Source organism: Muntiacus reevesi, chromosome 2, assembly GCF_963930625.1.
Source record: "Muntiacus reevesi chromosome 2, mMunRee1.1, whole genome shotgun sequence".
NCBI lineage: Eukaryota > Metazoa > Chordata > Mammalia > Artiodactyla > Cervidae > Muntiacus > Muntiacus reevesi.
In genome coordinates this window covers 146787639-146806792 of record NC_089250.1, presented here as the reverse complement: position 1 = coordinate 146806792, position 19154 = coordinate 146787639, and the positions used below count along the sequence as shown (strand labels likewise).

At 50.2% G+C, this 19154-nt stretch overlaps 1 protein-coding gene across 2 annotated transcripts in view; it reads left to right on the top strand.

Moving 5' to 3' along the window:
• Nucleotides 1-19154, top strand: part of SH3PXD2A (SH3 and PX domains 2A) — a 248330-nt gene that overhangs the window by 98863 nt on the left and 130313 nt on the right. The gene's annotated exons all lie outside the window — the stretch shown is intronic.

Sequence of the window (19154 nt, the reverse complement as noted above, 5' to 3'; positions counted from 1 at the left end):
TTAATCCCTGGCACGTGGCCCGCCCATGGTTAGTACCTGCTTGTTGACTTGAAAACCTACTGAGGGGCAGCTCCCCCAGAGAGTGGTTCTTCTCTAAGAAATGTACCTCCATCCTCAAAATCAGTGAAAGACAAGAGCAGGTATTGCCGCCTGCCCTCCCCCTTTAATGGTAAAGCTGTAGAGAATTGATTTAGCTACAAAAAAAGAACCTCTAAATCCTACAGAACAGACAAGATGAGAACAAGTCAGTGAGGGTGTTGGGAATCTCAGCCCTGGGCCCCTTCCATGGAGGCAGAAGGCTGCCTCTATTTCCCAGCCCAGGAGTTAACGTGGGGGACTTTTGCACCCTGCCTGGCTTTCCACTGAGCCTCGAGGGAATTGGAACATCCAACACCCAGGTTTGTAGTGACCTTAGATGTTTCTCCAGTACAGTCAGATTCTCCGCCCACCAAGGACCTGGGAGCCCAGCTAGGATGCTGTGGACACAGGTGTCCAAGAGCCTAGGAAGCCAGTGCCAGACCCTCTTGCTGAGTGGACCTGGCTTCGGGGTATGAAGGCTGCCTGTTTATCAAGAAGAACCAGTTTCTCCCCCACTTGTGGCCAGCGACCCAGGGAGAAAGCGCTTCACTGTTATTTACTCACTGGGTGTTTATGAGGGGCTCAGCCTGTGTGGGGCCCAGGAATAAGTGCCCAGGGCCAGGGACTGGGGTGACTGGGTGAATCCAGGGAGATCTGGATTTGTTTCCTTCATCTAAAGGAACCCTCAAGCTAAGAGAGAGGGAAGGTCTACGCCTTAATCATAGATTCACTTAAGGTAGGATGTGACCCTTCCTATCCCTGTGAAATTCCTTTTTTTTTTGGCCATGCCACTCGGCTTGCGGAATCTTAGTTCCCTGACCAGGGGTCAAACTCAGGCCCTGGCAGTGAAAGTGCCAAGTCCTAACCACTGGACTGCCAGGGAATTCCCTGAAATTCCAATTTTGATGGAGAAGGAGCTCATTGTGAGCCCAAGGCATCAAAAGCCTCCTGCTGCAGGACAGAGACCTCTCTGAACTTCAGGTTCCTCTTCTAGGATTGGGGTGAAGAGTAAAAGAATTCATATGAAATACTTTGCACAGTGCCTGTCCCATAGTGAGTACTCAATAAATGGCAACTGTTAATTTAAAAGGCTGCCCCTTCCTCCCACCCCCACCCCCACCCAAAATATCCAACTCCTAGGAGAAGGCACTGAACTCGGCCAGCCCCCAAGAGAGGATATTGTGCATCGTGTGTGTTATTGTCTAGAGGAATGAGACTGACTGGCCCCTCATGCCTACCCCATCCCTCCATCCTGAAGGAAGTTTCCTTTTCTTGTGTGTTTCTGCATTTCTCCCCTTCCTTCAGCAGAGCTCTCTCTCCAGATCCTCCCTTTTGCTCACTTGCTCTCCAGAACTTCAGAATGGACATTGTTGGTCATTTGGAATCCCACCCTCAGATCCCCAGGCCTTGTTACTGGTTTTTCCCTCACTCACTAGGAGTTACCTTCACCCTCTCAGGCTTTACTCAGCTCTTAGCTTAAAGAGGAAGGAGAAAGATTGAAGGAAAAAAAAAAAACCAACAGAAGCAGAACCAAGCAAGTAAGGGTTGGAGTGGGCCTGGGGGTTCCCAAGCCACCCTACAACCCTGAATCGAAGGGGCTCCCCCAGGAAATGAGGGTTTCAGAGAAGGGCAGTGATGAATGTTGCCTGCCTTTGGTCAGGTTCTGGAAAGCAGAGCCTGAGATGAGGGTTCTTAGGCAAGATGACTTCAGAGGACTGCTCTCAGGTAAGCATCCTGGGTCAGTGAGGGGAGCAGCCCCGGAAAGAGGAAGACTGGACCGAGGTACGGGGTCAGCTAAGTCTGGCCTCAGCCTGACCCCGTGAGGAGCTCTGGAGGGTGGACGGCACCACAAAGTTGTCGCATCTTAGGGGACAATGTTTATACTCCCCATAGTAGTATATCGGTCACTGTGATCATGAGCTGCCCCCTCTCCCAGCAGTGTGAAATGTGGACAGGTGCTCTTGAGGGCTGAGGGCGTACCCCTGCAGAAGAGGAGCTGTGAGCCTTTAGTAGCCAGCACCCACAGAGCGCAGGGTGGGAGCATCAGCTGGTAAGGGGCCCCGGAAAGGATGCCTACAGGTAGACTATATTACCTGACACCAGCTGGAAACTCTGTTCCCACCTCCCTGCCTCTGGAGAGGGCGTCTGCAGTCACCTGCTGATTCCCCAGGGCTGAGCCCTGGCGGCGGCGACTCAGCAGAACCTCAGTGCTCAAAGACGCTGAGGTAATTCAGCAGCTGGTGCTCCGGCAGGCAGCCGGGAGGGCAGCAGCCAGGTTCAGGAACAGCTCCGCCAGCACTTTTCCTTGCCTGGAATCTCAGAGCAAGGGGAATCCAAGGGCAGGAAGCAGGGCACCCCTGTGGTCTCCAGAGGCGCCTTGATTTTAGCTTTAGAGGTGACTGGGACGTGATGTGCATTTCTGCTGCCCAGGCAAGGGTTCTAGGGGTGTCTTTGGAGCATTAGGCCAGCTGCTGTGCTCTGGCTACAGGCTTCTGTCCGGAGGCTCATAGACCTTTGGTGGTTTAGTCACTAAGTCATGTCCAACTCTTGTGACCCCATGGATCATAGCCTGCCAGGCTCCTCTGTCCATGGGATTCTCCAGGCAAGAATACTGAAGTGGGTTGCCATGCCCTCCTCCAGGGGATCTTCCCGACGCAGGGATTGAACCCACGTCTCTTAACGTCTCCTGCTTTGGCAGGCAGGTTCTTTACCACTAGCACCACCTGGGGAGCCTTGTAACACTCCTAGGCACTCTGTATTCCTCCCCTCCAATTCCACTACCGAACTACAGGCTAGGTGGCATTAGTCCCAATTTAAGGTCACACTTTACGTCATCACATAGCCGCTGAGCTGTGTACTCACTGCCCAGCTTCCCCAGTAGAAATATCTTATGTAACAACAGTACATTATCAAACCCAGGAAATTGATGACTCAGTTATCTACAATTACAGACTCCAGAAATTGACTTTTAGTATAATGAGGTAGAGAGGGCTAGTAAGCAAGCATGCCAGCTGATCCTTGGGAAGGAGACGGCGGTTTGACAATCGTCCCTGAGAAGTTCCACTCCCAATCCTGACCTATTGTCATTCACACCTCTAACAGAAAAGTAGGAGTGAACCTTGTTTTATCTTAAGGCTTATTCCTAAAAACTTCTCTGTAAATTTTTCTCTTTGGGACAAATCATATCATCTTTTAGGTATCCTAAATGCTATTTTTGTAAAAGAGACACATAATAAACCCTTTTGCAAAGTAGAGCATACTTTTTATTAAAGTAATTATTTTCTTGGTTTATGTATATTTTTATAATTTGGGAGTTCTTCTGAGTTTTTGGAAGCAGGAAACAGACCCAAGTTTCAGGAAACAGACCTGAAACTCAGAGATTGGTCAACAGTGTTGACCTCAGTATGAGCAGCACTAGTCCACCAGATTTGAGATTTTAGAGTAAGATCTGGGATTTTACCATATTTTCAAGCCAATTACATTAGCTTACCCCAGACTCCTGGATGCCAGCAGAAAATACGAGACTCCTGGGTCAGAGACAAAAGACTTCATGGTGGCATTGCAAGCGGCATGAGCATCAGGACATTGGCATCAGCTCCCATTGCCTCCAAGTCCCTTAGGCCATGGCCCCATGGGCCCAGAACAATGCCTGCACCTGCAGTGCATTACATTATAGGAGACGAACCAGATCATAAGGAGCCCACATCTTTTATAATGGGCAGTAAGCAAACCTACTCCTTTGGCTCTGGAGAGAGACTGTCCCAATCTCCCAAGGCTCTATGCAAACCTACTGATTGCTCCAGAGCAAGACACCGCCTCTCTTTTAAAACTGTTTGCTCTACAAGCACCTTTGAAAAGATAATCCAGAACAAAAGGCGGTCAGTGCTTTGTTGACAAGACACAGAAATGCAGGAGAATCAAAGAGAATTATCTCACAAATGCATCTCTGAGGTCTTCTGCTTTGGGGAGGGGTGGACAGAAGTGAAGTTCTTTAGGACACTGGGCCAAGCATGATGGGGTCAGCAGTCTCTCAGGGCAGCCTACTGTTTACATGGAACTCTATGCCTTGTTTTAAAAGACTATTGTGGAAAATTCATCTCCTGTTGCCCATTCTGGGATTGGAATAGATTTCCTGTATATCTTGAGTTTGCCAGCCCAAGGAGGCTCCTGGGGAGGAAATGATCATTACAGAGTGAAGTAGAATGTGTAACTGCTGATGTAAAAAGCAAACCACTCCGACCAGGGACCAAGGGGCTTCAGAAGCCAGGCAGCAGAGCAGAAAGAGGTCAATTCTCTTGGCAAAGGCTGTGTGAGGTCTCCTCCCACTTGCAAGCCATCTCTGTCTCTGTATGGCTGGTGCTGGCCTCTGAACTTCCAGAAAGCCCCTTTACCCTCATATCAGAGTCGGTCCCCCCCACCAGTATATAGACTCCTGGGTTGGCGAGGCGTGGAGAAGCTAAATAGCTCAGGAAGAAAAGTGAGCCTATCACCTTAATCAGAGAGGTGCTGCCAGGCTGCCGGCAGCCTCATGACCTCACGAGCTTAGAGGGGTGTATTTTTAGAAAGCAAGCATGCTTCGTCCTTCAGTACCCGCTCACCAGTTTACATGTTGGCCCCTTAGTGAAGAGGCAGTCTGGGGCCCCATTGCAGGGTAGGTGCTGGGTGAATTGCAATCACGGGCTCCGAGTCCTTCCTCTCCCTGCCCCCTGAGAGCCCTGGGCAGGAGATCCGGTGTTTGTTCCAGCTCAGAAGGAAGCAAGGGGGAGGGATGTGTTTAGCTAGAGCTGGTCCGTGGCGTGGGGAAGAGTCAGCTCTCTCCCCAGGCTGTCGGTGGTTCTGCTGGTCCCCAGCGGGTCTGAGAAAACCCTCCCTAAAGAGCCTGGAGGGCTGCGAGGGAATCAGCGGCTCAGAGATGCTGGCAGGTGCTGCAGCCCCCAGGGAAGATGGCCTGAAAGGTTTCTGAGCCCCATGAATGACCTGGGATGGCAGGGAAAGGCAAACGTTCTATGTGATGCCGAAGGAAAAATAGGGTCTGCTGGTAATGCCAGGGTTTCCAAAAGATCAACAAGATTATAGGCCTGAGCAGCACCGTGTGCTGTTTTAAAAGCAACTTTCCTCTACTTCCTCTGGAAGTGCTGAGTCTTCTCTTGCTGTAATTACTGCCCCCAGCCCTCAAAATCATCCTGTCAACTCTGTAATCTGGGGCGGGTGGTTTTCAGGCCTGTTCTTGGCATATGGTTCTGAACACTGTGTGGAAGAGTGTTCCGTGTTTGTTTCTGCCACAGGTATTAGTTGAGCACCTACTACGTGCCAGGCCCAGCTGTAGGCACTGGTGATGTAGCCAAGAGCAAGGTAGACTGGGCCGTTGTTCTCAGGAAGTTCACCTTCCAGAGGGGGAGTCTGGAAGCAAACCAGTGAGCAGTTTCCAATAGCGATAAGAGCCAGAAAGAAGAGCAGCCAGGTCATGCTACTGGGGCTCCGTGTGTGTATGCATGCTCGGTCGCTTCAGTCACATCCTACTCTTTGTGACTCTATAAACTCCGGGCTCCTCTGACAATGGGATTCTCCAGGCAAAAATACTGAAGTGGGTTTCCATGCTCTCCTCCAGGGGATCTTCCCGACCCAGGGATCAAACCCTTGCCTCCTGTGTCTCCTGCATTGCAGGGGTTCTCTACCACTGAGCCACAGGTGACACCCCTCACCTGAGCTTACGTGATCCAAAAAGGCCGCCTTACAGAGGTGACACCTGAACTGAGCCAGACGTGGGCAGATCGGAGCCCAGGGTGCCAGGCTGAGGGGCCAGCAGGCTGAGTGTGGATGTTTAAGAACAGCCGGAAGTGTGTGAAGCAGGTGGAGAGTGTGGGGGTGGAGTGGCCACAGTGAACCAGGCAGACAGGAACTGTGGAACCAAGGATTCCACGGCGTGTCTGCTGCGGCAGAGCTGCCCAGGAGCACACGCGTGTGTGAGCACGTGAGGTCTGCCACTGTGGCCCACTCACAGGCCTCCCAGATCGGTTTCCTCATCTGTCAAATGGGTTAATCACGGCTTGGGACGGCGGTGCAAGCATACAGGGCCTAGAACTCACGGTGTAAACTGCTGAGGGAGAGGCTCCAGGGCTCCCAGCCTGCCTCTCCTTCGGGCAGCTTGGCTGCAGGACACGTGCTGAGTCAGCGCCACAGAGCAGTCCTAGCTGCGCTTCCTGCTGCTCCCGCCTTCCCTGCGGTTACTTGCAAAGCTGCAGAGATCTCCTTTCTGAAGAGCTGAAGATCCAGAGGGTTGATCTGGGCAGAAAGGTGGGGGGAGATTGAGCATCTCTGGACCTGACGCCATGATAACAGAGCAGGGTCGCCAGCTTCACGGCAGCCAGGTCTCCCTGGAGGTAATGAGCTTTGGGGAAGGCAGTCACTCAAGGGCTCCTTTTACTTTTAAATGTCAGCGTGGATCAGGCCCCCTAGTCCTTCCCCCTTGTCATTCCCTCATTTCCAGACCAAGGCAAAAGTCAGGTCACTTTGTTACCACGTGGCATGTATCTTCTTGTCCAGAGATAATTCTAGAAGAGAATCAGGCTCTTGAACGTCCACCCCAAACCCTCAGCCCCCAGTGGAGTGTGTCCTGGGGTATCTTCCACAAGAAGCCTCTGATCTAAGCAGAAATGCGTTCTTTCCATGGTCTCAGTCAGCTTGCCTATTATAATGTGCAGGAGAATGTGCCCTGGGCAGGGAGCCAGAGTCCTGGATTCTAGTGTAACTCTTGCTCATCACTGTGGCACATTGCACACAGAAAACTAGAAGTTTGGTAGAGCAACCAGGGTCATCTTGCATCTTTGCATGTTGGCAAAGTCACTAGAGGCCACTGACTTCCACTCTGTGACATTCCTGATCTCCCCACCTCTTCCTCTCTAGAAATAAATGGTTTGCTTACCCCATGCACAAACATTCTTTTTTGAGGGTCACATCCTTTCACTCCTGCTTAGAGGGCACTCCGGTGTGCCCTGGGAGTGGCACTATCAGTAAATGCCGGGTCAGTTACCTGAGCTCAGGTGTGATACAGGTGAGACAGCAAGAGGGCAGCTGAGGCTGGAGAAGAAAGCAGGTGCTGGGCCCCTGGGTGGGTGGGTAGGTGGGGCACCATGAGAAGCCTGGTCAGTGAGCTTTCAGCGTGGCTGCCACACCCAGCCAGGTTGTGCCATGGTCCTGGGCCAGACTGAGGGGTGGGAATTTGTCCTCAGTGTGGTGAGAGGTCTCTGAAGTTTTTAGGCTGAGGATCCATTATCTGATTTCTGTTTTGAAAGGATTCTCAGCTGAGCATCTGGGATAGACTGGAAGGGAAAGGGAGCGTTGGGTGGGGAGACCCATGGAGGCTGGATGGGGCCAGCAAGAGAGGAGGCTGACTTCGCCTGGACTGGGCAATGGTGTGGAGGGAAGTAGGCCTGAGATGTATTTCAAGGAATAGCCAGGAAGCCTCGCTGATGGACTGGAGCTGGGGGTGAGGGAGGGATCGAGAACGGCTGATGACGTGCAGGTTCTACTGGGGGCAGCCCCGCCCGAGATGCAGACCCAGTTTTCCCAGGACCTTTCCCCCAGCGTGGGCCTTGGACTTCACCCTGGGGTGAAAGGAAACTTCCCCCACTCTCTGAGCTAGCTGAAGCCTCTGGCACATATGAAAGCTGCCTTGTGGTGGGGAGTCCCACCACCAGCCTCCCTCCCCAGGAGCCTCTGGGCACTAGGCGCTCTGGCTTCAAGGTCCAGGGGTTAGGAGGGGTGGCAGGGGTGGTGGCGGTGCAGGAACACTGAGGTCCATTGAGAGGGAGCTCAGGGCCCCCCTCCTTAGGAGGTAAGGGGTGCTGGTGGCAGATCTCCATGGTGTCCCTGGCCTGACCCCTCCACTGCTTGCTCAAGGTCACCCTGACTGGACCCAGCCCAAGGCCAGAGCCCTGAGCCAGAGCTCTTCCCTGGCGAGAACTGAGCTAGCTCTTGGAGACGCCCCAGGCCCATAGGAACTGATGCCCCATTCATCCAGGGGCCGCCTGGCTCCGAGCTGTGGGCCCTGAGAGCACCCCTCCCCGTTCACCTCCACGGCTGCAAGGACTGGTGTCCACTGCGGAGGCCCCAGGATGCCAGGCAGCCCGGCCTCCAGACCACAGTGGGCCTGAGGGGCTGGCATGGCCTGAAGGTGAAGTCTGTTCACTTGAATGCACCTTCAGAAAGCTGAGGAGGAGGCGAGGGCACTGCAAGGGGTGGGCATGGGGCTAGCAGCACTAGCCTCTCCCTACTCTTTAGGGGAAGGGAGGGAGGGAGAAGGGCCACGCTTCTATTTCTCCCCAGGCTGGAGCCCAGGGGCTGGATTTCCACTTAATGAGGACAAACGGGGCAGATCTCAGGGAGAATTTCCAAAGCTGCGTTGCTGAAGGCTATACCGTATGACTCCTCAGCTCTGCCAGCCCCAGAGCATGGTGGTTCCAAACACCAGCTTTGGGCTCAAACACCTCTGTGTTCACACCTGGGTGCTTGTTGTCCAAAACTGTGCTTTTCCCATGACAGAGGCTGGAACGTGTTGCATGTCAGCACTGGAGGCCTCACTTCAACCTCTCCACAGCCTAGCCTGTGACCCAGAGCTAGCCTTACTCTTCATCTGTTAAATTCCCCTAGGGCTGTTGAGAGTATCAGATGAAGTGTTATCCATGAAGCATACAGCCAGCACTCAATACTTGATGGTGACTTGGTGAGTCCTAGTTCAGGGCTCGACACAAAAGGCTGAGCTATCCCTCTCTGCTCCTTTCCAAGAGTGAGGTCTTGCAGGCGGTCTTGTGCATTTCAAGGTTTGCTGTTCAAAATATAGCTGGCAGATCAGCAGCGAAGCTTCATCGGAGAGCTCGTTATATATGCAGAGTCTTGGCCCCATGCCAGACCCACTGAGTTACAGTCTGCATTCTAATGAGATGCACAGGGTATTTGTAAGTGTAGGAAAGCTGGAGAAGCACTGTTTTAAGGTCTAATGGAGCCCTTCGGTAGACTGGCTGATTGTCTTCAGCACTTCCTGGGTGTTTGGTTACATTCAGGCCATTCACGTAATATAAACCACTGGCCCTGTGTTGGTAAGCCAACGTCTGACCTAAAGTAGAGGTGCATGGGAGACGAGGCATCACACCCGTGAGGGCTGGTTCGTCGATCTCACATCCCTACACATACCTGAATTGCCTGCCTGTTTCTGGGTCCCTGTGGAATGGGGGTGTATGTCATGGCACAGCCCTCTTCCCCCCATCACCAGCCTAACCAGAAGAGTGCTCAAGCCCCAGCCACACTTCGTCAGTAAGTCAAAACATTCTCCCCTCCCTTCAAGAGGGGGTGAAGTTTGGGGCCAAGGTGATTGCTAAGGTTTTTGTTTCAAAAGTCTCTCTGGAGATGGGAGGTGGGAGAGACTAGCCCAGGAACCGTTCACTGGTGGTTTTGATGATAGCATGGTATCTAAAGTCTACATGCACAGTCGTGTTGTACTGTTAGGAGGGGAAAAGGCTTGGGTCTCTTTTAAGGCATCTCCAGCAAAAAGGTAAAGACAAAAAAAAATAATAAAATACAATAAACTGAGATTCTAAAGGAGTATCTTTTGCTCTTTATAAAACAGTTATTGCAGACCTAAATTTCAGAACAAGCCAGAAGAGGAGAGTTGAGACAAGGAGTGACTGGTTATTTGGTGTCTTCTCTGATTGGCAAGTTTTTTACTCTCAGCTTTTTGTTTCTGATCTGAAAGATAAATTTACAACTTTAATAGTTGGTAATTGATGAAGATGGCTTAAGTAAGATCTCTGTAGTTGGCAGAGCTCTTCTCTTTAAATAGTAAGGCTTGTTGCAGAAGGAGTTCACACTTAAGCCCAGTAGCCCAGGGGTACTTTTTTGTTGAATTGGCTACAGGAGAAAAGTTGCAAACAGCTTTCTGAGGAACTATGCGTAGGCTTAGAGCTTTTAACAAAATTAACAGTTGTAACTGAGAGATTTATATTTAAGGATTATAGCTACTCTTTATTAAGTACATATTTTTGTCAAACTTTGTGCAAAGGGTTTCATGTGCTTATATTCATCTCTTTCAATGACAGCAACCACACTTTGCAGATGAAGACTCACTGGCTAGAAAGGGTTTGCCACCCACACCAGAGTGTTTGCATTTCTTTAGATTTTGTATCAAGTTTCATATTATGTGTTTTTAAAATTATATCAGTTAGAGGTTGGTCAGTGTTGTCCTTTTGATAAAGTGTTCCGACAGTTAAGGTCTTCTCTAGATAGCACTTTCTCCCTTTTCACTTAACCTACCCAATTTCAACAAGCCACCTAGTGTTAGATGCTGGAATTGCATGCATGGTACCCAGAAGGAATGACTTGTGCCAGCTGACTCTGTGAACAAAAATTTATAAAGTAACCATGTAGTGACAATTGTCACAGATAACTGTTTTCTAAACCATGGTTCACCAGGGGACTAAAAATAATAAAGAAATCCCACTTTACCTTTATTTTTCTATGTAACCCTGAAACCCTGGAAGTTTTCATTTGGAGCACCAAATAGAACCTTAGGAAATGTCACTTGGTTTTACTTGTTCATTCATAAAACTGGGTAAGAGAGAAATTCTGAGCCTGCTTTGCTGGCCACAGTTTCTTTTGCTGTGCCTGACAACTCTTCCAACGTTGAGATGGTTTCCTGTGTATGATAATGGAAGTCCATTTATTCAGAAAGGAATCAGACCTGGCTTTAGTCCCAGCAGTGTGTGACTTAGGGCAAGCATCAGAAAATACCTCTGGACTTCAGTTCCTTCTTCCTTGATCATGGGTATTTTGAAAACTGAAGTTTTTGAAGAGCAGGAACCACATCTTATTCATTCAGATCCCCCCATGAGGACAGCTCATAGCACCTCTCTGAGCCTGAGTTTCTCCACCTGTGAAATTCCTGGACTTGATACTGTCTAGGTTTTCTCACACACAGCAGTCTCAACATTTCGTCACCTAATAGCCATTAGGACCAAAAGAACAAGTGCCTAGTGGTGAAATATGCAAAGGGAAAACATTTTAGAGGAACAGAGGTCTTCTAGGCCCACCTCAAATCCTACTGTGTCGGCAGAATGCGTCTGTCTCTGTATAAGGCGAGCTTTGTGTCCCCCCCCAACCCCCATTTCCTCTGGAAAGCGTAGAAAGCCCCCTTGTCTTGAATACTTCCCCATGAAGGGCTCCTGCTGAAAGGCTGCACACACAGCCAAGGCCTTGACCTTCACCTTTGCCCTGACACAACTGGTAAAAGAGTTCTTATCCTCTCCATTCTGGGGGTGGGGGAGTGGAATCTAGCTAGGGTGAGCAGAAATTCAGTGAAACTATAAATAGAAACGTGGCCTATAAATAACACTGCCCCCAAATATCTGGAGGCACAAACACTGCCCAGCAGTAGACAGTCACAAATCACGATGGCCTGGGCAGTGAGCAAGCCCTGTTGGTCTGCTCGATGTCTCTTGGGATACTTCAGACTTGTTGCTGGGACCTCATTTCTCTTTCCGGGCTCTAGAAATGCCCTCGTTGTTTGCTGCCCTGGCACCTATCTTCTGCTAAATCTTTTTTTGTGACCAGGCGCATTCAATGAAGCAAGGTAACAGTGCCTGGAGTCAGATCTGGCTTTGGCTCCAGGACTTTGTGACTTGGGGAAAGTCAGAAGATACCTCTGAGCTTTAGTTTCTTCAGATCTTCCCTGGGTTGGGAAGATCCCCTGGAGAAGGGAACGGATGCCCACTCCAGTATTCTGGCCTGGAGAATTCCATGGACTGTATAGAATTCTGTATAGAATGTCTGTAGAATGTATAGAACTGTGTAGAATGTCGCAAAGAATCAGACTCCACTGAGCGACTTTCACTTTTTCTTTGTGAGTGTTTTAACATAAATAAAAGAAAAAGAAAACAAAGCCCACACTTGTCAAAAAAGCAAAATGGAATAGACAAAGGAGGAAATAAGTAGAAAGAACACCAAACCAGAAATCCAGTGTTAATTCTTGACCCAAGCCTGCCTCAACTTACATATGTGATAAGGATCAGACCACCAGCTCTCTGAGCCTCTTTAGATCTGTAAAGTAAGTTAGCTTAGCTCAGTGTTTCTAAGCCTAAAAGTTACATGAGATTCACTTGTGTGTGGGGGGGGGGGTTATTTAAAATTCAGACTTTTACCCTTCTCTCTAATTCAGAGGATCTGGGTAAACCCCAGGAATCTGCATTTATAGTCAATACCCCAAATATCTCTGATTCAGTTAACCCAGGGACTCTCATTCTCTCTGTATGAGAGAGGCCCTGTATCAGTGACCTACTGCTGCATAACAAATTATCCCTCCCCCAAATTTAGCAGCATAAAACAGTAAGCATTTATTATCTCATACAGTTTCTAAGGCCAGGAGTTCAGGAATGGCTTAGGTGCATGGTTTTGACCTGGGCTCTCTCATGACGCTTTTAGTCAAGATGTCATCTGAAGGCTTGGCTGGGGCCGGAGGATGCACTGGCGAGGTGGCCCACTCCTGTGGCTGGCAGACTGGTGCTGGCTGCTGCCAGGAGGCCTCAGTTCCTTCCTAAGTGCGCCTCTGCTTGAGTGTCCTTACGACTCAACAGCTGTCTTTTCACACCGTGAGTGACCCCAGAGCAAGATCAAGAAGGAAGCCACAATGCCTTTTCTAACCTAGTCTTGGAAGCCACACCATCATTTCCAAAGTGTCCTACTGGCCCCACAGGTTGGCCCTATTCACTGTGGGAGGGGACGATATAAGGCGTGAGGACCAGGAGGCCAGAGTCGCCGGAGACCACCTTGAAGGCAGACTACCGCAGGCTCCTTTGAGTCCTCAGTTCTGTGAGATGGTGTCAATGGTGGCAGCCCTTGTTGTTGGGTTAGGATTGGGGTAAAAATTGGAAATAAGAAAAACAGCTGAGCTGGGGACTCTGGGGAATGTAAATTTTAAGTGCAGACACTACAAAGTCCACCCTGGAACCAGGCTGCCAGCCCAAGTCCTGCCGAGTCCCAGCCTGGCTGCTAACTTGCTCTGCAAAGTCAAGCAAGACATGGCCCTCTTTGTGCTCAGCCTTGACCTCAGAAAGTGAGGGGGCTGGACACAATGACCTCCAGGATCTCCTGGTTTTACCCCCCGGGATCTGTTTGGATTGTGGTAGGTACAGATACTGGTGAGAACACAGGTTTGAGTTTGTGCTATGCGTGCTGCACAAGTGTGTCTCCTCAGGGTTCAGACTTGAGGGAGAAGGGCTTCAGAAGGGTCTAAGGGGATTGTCTTCCCAGGTGTAAACTGTGGTCTGTGGCCATAAGAGTTCAGGGACGTGTGTTTCTGAAATGTATAATGTCAGTGGCTCTCCTCTGCTGTGTGGTCCATGTGATTGAGCCCCTGTTACCATTGTCTGTTCAAGTACCACATCTCATAACCTCCCAACACTTTATACACACACACACACACACACACACACACACACACACTCTTTCTCTCTCTCACTCCACCAGCCACACTGAACTCACCCTAGCTGGTTTCTTTTATCTCTGGACCTTTGCTCACATTCTTCCATCCTCCTGGAACATTCTTTCCCCTACCCTTACCCTGGGGCATTCCTATCACCTTTCAGGCCTGTCTCCCTCTTGTATGTCCCCATCATAACTGATGGCACTGCAGCACATTACCCACCCAGACCGTGTTCTCTGTGAGGGCAGGGCCGTGTGCTGTGCATACTGTTCACCACCACGTCCCAGCCCGCAGTCAACACACACACTGGGGAAAGCTGAATGATTAGTGAGTGAGTGAGTGATGCATCCTGACCATGTTTACAGGGTGGAGTAGTGTTAGGATGTACCACCCGGGGAAACGTGCACAGAAAAGAAGGAACACAGTCAAAGAATTAAGAGGCCAGGAACTTTCAGACTGCCAAAGACAGAGACTATGACACATCCAGTCCCAGCTCTGCCACTTACTGGCTGTTTGACCTTGGGCAGGTCGCTCAACTTTGCTGACCTTCAGTTTACCTACCTGTAAGATGGGAGTAGAACAGTACCCAGTTACCTAGATCATAGGTTGATGTGAAGATCAAATAAGAGAATAAACACAAAGTACCCAGCACAGTGCTGTGTACACACCAACTACTCAGTCAATGTGACCTATTATTTATACCATCCTCACCTCCATTGCAGGAGGTGATGGAATCAAGGAAGATATTGGTAGGAGGTTGCTGAAGAGACTTGATTGTCTGGGCTCAGTTCTACCAACAGAGCCAGAGCCCAACAAGAGCCGGCTTTGGGAACAGTGTCCACCCCCAGATTGCCAGACAAGAACCCCTCTGGCTGGCACAGCCAGGCTCGTGGTCATGCGGCAATTATCCAACGGGCCTCCACATCCTGGGGATTTTCCTCTGCTTCAGAGCATCGACAGTGAACCAGGCCTTTCAGCATCGCCCGCTGAACCAGGACTGCCCTGGCCTGCCCCACAGCCTCCTCATCTGGCTGAGCCTTTCTGCTCTGTCTCTTCAAGCCCCAGAGGCCCTGGATCCCTGACTGCCTGCTCCCCGCTAAATCCTCCGTCCCTGCTGTGGGCCATGCCACAGGGAGAGCCTGCCGGGAAGCACTGCCCAGCGTCCCACCGTCCCCTTTCCTGAGGGCAGCCTCCCCTGGCAGGGAGGAGCTGAGACTGCCCGGGCTGAATAGGGCCCTTTATTCCCGGGCTCCCAGAGGGAGGGTGCTGAGCCACTGCCCACCACGCCCGCCGCACCCACACCCACACGGAGTGGGGGACCGCCTGGCCCTGATGCTGGGCTCTGAGCTAACCGCACTCTCTGGCCCCACTCTGTCTGGATCCTGGAGGGTGAGTCCATCCCCACTGCGGCCCCGGTCTGGTCCAGCAGGCCCCAGTGTGTGTGGGGTGAGCTATGTATACTAGTGTGTGTGTGTGTGTGTATGAAAATAAGAGACAGTCTGGAGCAAAAGTGTGTTAACACACACACTCACACTTATGCAGAAGCAAATGTCAACCAAGGGCCACTGCCTGCCAGTCCTTCTGCTGGGCCCTAAGGATATAGTTAGTAAAGGAGACCCCACATAGGATCTCACTGAAAGAGGCAAATAAAGAGGCAAGATCACTCAAATCTCAGTGAAATCTAGGAGAGAATCAATCAAGCCCTGGGAGAAGAGGGAGGCAGAGTGGTCTGCCAAGGTCTCGCAATGATACACGAAGGATAGAAGGCGTTCGCCATGCAAAGGGTAGCGGGAATTGTCCAGGAGAGGGAATGGCAGGCATTCAGGCCCGAGGTGAGAAGGCTCTGGATGTGTTTGTGTTGCTAATTAAATCCCCGCATGACTGGCGCTGGCCTGGGGTGATGAGATGGAGAGAGAGGCATGAGTCAGATCCTGCTGATTGCGGTGAGGAGTTTAGATTTTATTCTCAGTGCGCTGGGAAGAGACATGCAGGATCTTAGTTCCCCGACCAGGGATTGAACCCTCGCTTTTGGGAGTGCAAGTGTGGTGTCCTAACCACTGGAGGGCCAGGGAAGTCCCAGGAAAGATTTCATTTGAAAAATGTTTGGGCTTCTGGGTGGAAAAAAGGACTAGGAGCGGGTGTGGGATGGGGGTAGAATTGGAAATCAGGCGGACTTAAGATTAGAGACAGTTGGCCAAACATCATGACTCATCCTCATCTTTCTCTGCAACAGTAGGTGTCTCGTGTCACTCCTCGCCAGTGTGCCCAGCAATATGCGCTGTTTGTCCCAAGTGCTGTTTCTAATCCACACCCCAGCCCTGTAATCCCACTTGCCACATGAGAACCCTGATGTTCAGGCAGCTGACGGTGCCTGGGACACAGACATTTTAAAGACCTTGGACCTCTCACCTCTACAATCCACACTCTGGTCCTGATGCTGGCAGCTCAACAGTCCTGGATTTTTAGTTTCTCTTAATGTTCCCACTAGACCAAGAACAGAAAAATACAGCCGAAAGGTGAAACCAGACTCGTGTGACCATGACTGGGAAGGCCAATGCCCTCGGCCTTTGCCACTTGTCCCACCACTGGAGTAAGTATTATATGGTTTACCGAGTACCTGCCAGGGTGCGTTCAGCCCTGTCCAACCTCAGCTCTGAATGAGGCCATAGCCTGCACTCTGAGGAACCTCAGTGGTACCCAAGTGACATTTGTCCTCAGCATGGCCACTTTAAATGCTATTATCTTTAATACAAAACCTCTTTCTTCCCTGAGGCTCAGGGCCACCTTGCAATGTTCTCTCTCTTCCCAGAATCAGGCTGGGGCAGCCCATATTCTCTGCCAACCCATGTGCCACTGGGACAAACATCCTTCTCTGAGCTGATATCTGGTGGAAATCCTTAGGTGCTGGCTGCCTTACCGGCAATTCGTAAGACCTGGGCTTCTCTAAACTAAGTTCTTACAGGTACTTCCCTGGCGGTTCAGTGACTAAAACTCCGAGCTCCCAATGCAGGGGGCCTGAACGAACCCGCATGCCACCAACTAAAGATCCCATATGCCACAGTTAAGACCCGGCTCAGTCAAATAAATAAATAAAATAAGACCTTATAGCTCATGAAGTATCTCCAGCCTATGTCAGGGCTAAAGACCACCCTGGGTATTCTCCAACTCAAGGGAGAAAAAGTTAGCAAATTCAAAGGCTTTGTTTCTATTTCCACTGTTCTTCCCACAGCTAAGCTTGTAGGTAATTTATTCCTTGTCTAATTAATGACACTTAACAAATCAAACATGTTCACATTTCACACTTCCCTCATATCAGGGATCTACATTCACCGTGCATTTAAATTTGTTGCAACTTGAATTAAATGATAAAGCATGTATTTTTAAATAAAATTAAATATCACTAAAATCAATAAATGTGTTAGTGTCCCCTCTCTGCAACAGATATGACCCACCCTGTTAGTCGAGAGGTCTAACATCCATGCCAGCCCCAAAGTACCAAAAAAACCCCACTTAAAATCTGTTCCTGTGCCATGAAGTTCTTCTCCATCTCTTGGCCTGGGTTCTGGTTACATAGGTGGGTTCAGTTTGTCAAATTCATTAAGTTTTATACATGCATATGCACTTTGCTGTATGTATATTATGTGTGCGTACTGAGTCGCTTCAGTCATGTCCAACTCTTTGCAACCCCTGTATTTCCCTTCCCAAAAAGCGCTTTCTTATAGAAAATAAAGAAGGAAGTTGTTCTGGTCCCATAGCTCTATAAAACCATTCAAAAAACCTTCAATTCCATTTGGTTCAGTAAAGACACGTTAAAACCTCTGATACTCCAGGACTTGGTGCTTTCTTTCTGGCAGACACCTACAAACCACCCCCCACCCCACCCCAGCCCCACTGAGGGTGGAGGAGTGAAAGATTTTGTTCCCTTCAGCCTGGCCTGCACTGGGAGTGGGCTTCTCCACGCCAGGACTTGGGAGATGGCTGTTCCCTCATCGGTGTGCCGGTTCTTACCGTAAGCGTGCTGCGGCTGCAGGAGGGTTAAGGTTTTTCTCGGTGACAAAACCCCAGTGGAGTTTTGTAACTCTGTTTCCCTGAGTGTGTGGGAGCGGGGGCGGAGAGTGCTGAGGGGCAGCCGCACCTGTGTGAGTCATCCCAGAGTGCCCAAGGTGGGTGGATGGAGTGAGTAATCCTGCCTCCACTGTGTCACGTTCTCTGCTCTTTGAGTCGGGTGGATGGAGGAAGAGGAGAAACAGCAGCCATGGGGGAAACACAGTGTGTTTAGGGGGCAGGGTTTGAACCAGGAAAGTACCTACATGCTGCAGGGAGTTCGTGTTCGGCCTTGGGTGGGGAAGCCAGGTGTCAGGGTGCACATGGAACACTGCAGCGCTTGGACCCCATGTGCCCAGTGAGGAGCTGGGCCGGGCCAGGGGGTGCCCCCAGCCCCGCCCCACCCCACCCCACACCTACTTGACCTGGACTTGTCAGCTCATAAGAGATCCCATTTGTTCAACATTTATTATGGGCTGGGCTCCACGTTAAATGCTTTAATACACTTGCTCATTGATTCTTCATGATAATCCTTTGAGTTAGACATTATTGTGCCCCTTTTGCAGTTTGAGGAGACTGGGATTCAATTAGGTTTTGACTTGTCTCATATCACACAACAGTAAATGGCAAAACTAGATGTATTGGGTTGACCAAAAATTCATGTGGGTTTTTTCATAAGATGATGTTACAGAAAAACTGACATGAACTTTTTGACCCACCTAAAAACGGAGCCTCCTGGTGACAAGGACCAGACCCATCTCCATCTGGTTTAAGAAAAAGGTGGAAATGTATTGACTTACCTAACTGAAAACCTTAGGGGTAATGGCTTCAGGCATGGCTGGGTCTCTCTAGCTCTCAGCTTTGCTTTCTTCTCTGGTGACTTCATTCTCAAGCTTTCCCCACATGGTGAAGCGCAAAGATGCTTCCTAGCGATTTGGGACTTACAGTTGATGAGTTAGCAGCCCCTATAGAAGGAGCACTGCTCTTTATGGTGGTTCCACCAAAGTCCCATTCTGATTCTCACTCGGCAACTTGGGTCACATGCCCATGGCTGGACTATACTAACTGATGATTCCAGGAGTTTAGGGTAGGATGAGCCTTCCTAAAATCACACAGACTGAGAATAAAGGAGAAATTATTCCTCCAAAGAAAACTTGGGCACAAATTCTGACAGGCAAAACCCACCATTGCTTACCATGCTAGACTTTAAGCCGTGACTTTAAGACACTCAGTCGTGTCTGACTCTTTGCGACCCCATGGACTGTAGCCTACCAGGCTCCTCCATCCATGGGATTTTCCAAGTAAGAGTACTGGAGTGGGTTGCCATTTCCTTCTCCAGAGGATCTTCCCGACCCAGAGATTGAACCCGGGTCTCCTGCATTGTAGGCAGACGCTTTACCGTCTGAGCCACCAGGGAAGACAGACTTTAAGCCAAGGCGGGATCTTGGCATGGATTTGGAAGAGAGAGATTTGTGGGAGCCAGAACTCACAGCATGGAGTCAGGATTCCCTGGGCTGTGGACCTTCCCGGGTGGGAGCAGGTCCTTGCAGAATCTGTGTGTCCT